The sequence below is a fragment of the Phyllostomus hastatus genome, unplaced genomic scaffold, assembly GCF_019186645.2.
Source record: "Phyllostomus hastatus isolate PE091 unplaced genomic scaffold, TTU_PhHast_1.1 phas_contig_37, whole genome shotgun sequence".
Classification (NCBI taxonomy): Eukaryota; Metazoa; Chordata; class Mammalia; order Chiroptera; family Phyllostomidae; genus Phyllostomus; species Phyllostomus hastatus.
The window spans coordinates 4,045,865-4,047,779 of NW_025333867.1; positions in this window are offsets into that span (position 1 = coordinate 4,045,865).

Genomic DNA, 1,915 nt, shown 5'->3' on the forward strand with positions numbered 1-1,915 from the left:
TATGGACATGGAAGAGGTGTAACAAAAACCAGCAGCACCACTAAAAGGCATCAAAATCCATGAGTTCAAAAACTGTTTTGAGCAATGCAAAAACATCTCAATAGGAGTATTGTATCAAATGGAGAGTACTTTGAAGGTGATTGAGGTTTAAACGTGTAAGAATAAATACACAATTTTTATAAATAAATGCATCCATTCATTTATTGATGGACACTTAGGTTGTTTTCATGTATTGGTTATTGTAAATACTGCTGCAACAGACATGGTGGTGCAGATACCCTTTCTAGTTAGTGTTTTTGTTTCCTGAAGTAGAATTACTGGATCATATGGTAGTTCTATTTTTAATGTTTTGAGGAACCTCCATACTATTTTCCTTAGTGGCTACATCAATTTACATTTCTATCAACAGTGCACAAGAGTCTCCTTTTCTTCACATCCTCTCCAATGTATCTTACTTCCTGTCTTTTTTTATAATAGCTATTCTAACAGGTGTGCAGTGATATCTCATTGTGGTTTTGGTTTGCACTTTCATGACTTATACTTTTGATACAGCACTTAGTAGCTACTGTTCCTTTTAGCCTGTGAACTGCATGGAGACAAAAAGAAATCAAGGATTTATCCTGTGAATCTATTCAACTTGGTGTGTGGCCCAGTATTCAGCATATAAATACATGTTACCTGCCCCCACTCCCGACACACATCTTAAACTCAGTGTGGGAGGTAGGGCATGATAATTGAGCTTAAATTAGAGAGAAAAATAAGGGGGTGAGTTTCTAAGTCTAGTCCTAATCCCTTTTTGAAATTTTGCCTTTGCTTTAGATTTTCTTTTTTGTTTCTGTTTTGGAAAGGAGTGGCTTAGGTTGCATTTTAGACTAATTAGAATTGTCTTGCTAAAGTTTTAGAAATGCGGTAAGATTTATGAAATCTATTCATGAATTTGTCAATCCAAAGAATGCTTGAGCTCTGTGAAATGACTGGATTTATAGAGGTGCTCACAGATATTCAGGATAAACAGAAATTAATTATAGGACATAGTAAACTGAAGATGATTGTGACTTTCATAACTTTTTGTTGAAAAATATTGCTAATTTTTAATTGTTTGTTTTTTAGACATAAGAAAAATTTCTGTTGCTTCAAGCAGTTTGGTAAAGTATACTTTCATAAACAATATTGAAACATTTATATTTGTCTCCCTACCTGATCCCTCTAGAATTTGGAAGCTCTTAATGAGTGAGTATTATTCTTTCCATGGCAATATGTTTGTTTGCATAAATCTAATAGGAATCTGATTTCTTCATAACAGGATGCATAAAGCCAGTTTCCAATTGGGATTTTTATTAACCAAGACTTTGACTGGAATGTCATGACTGAAGGAGGCATGCCTGAGCTCTGGTTGTTACCAAAAAGCCTTGGGGAACTGAGGTTGACCTTTGAAGCCCAAAGAAGCCCACTGGAGAAATGGCCTAGTGCTGCGTTTGGTTATGTGGTTCATGGCAGTCTTTCCAGGTAAGGAATGAAAGTTGCTTTCCTGAAAGATGGCAAAGAGGAACCTTAAGACACGATGAACCTCAAGGACTTGAGGAATGTAGGTACTTACTGCAGGGAAAGACTGATTTGTTTCCAGAAGTGGAATTACTGGATCATATGGTAGTTCTATTTTTAATGATTTGAGGAACCTCTTTGTAGGTGTGTGTGGGCTGACTGAAGCTCAATCTAAAGGTTCCTTATGTAAATTCCAGCAAAGCAGTCTTGTAATCGAGCAAACTGGGGCTTGTCTACATGGCTCCTTGATGCATGACCCAACAATCAGTGTTGAAGGAAACAGGATTTTATTTACAGGATTTCAGCCTTGGGAGAGCTGGAAGCACTCCGGCTCAGAGCCCTGTTCTCCCATGACACCCAGCACTTCCCTTGC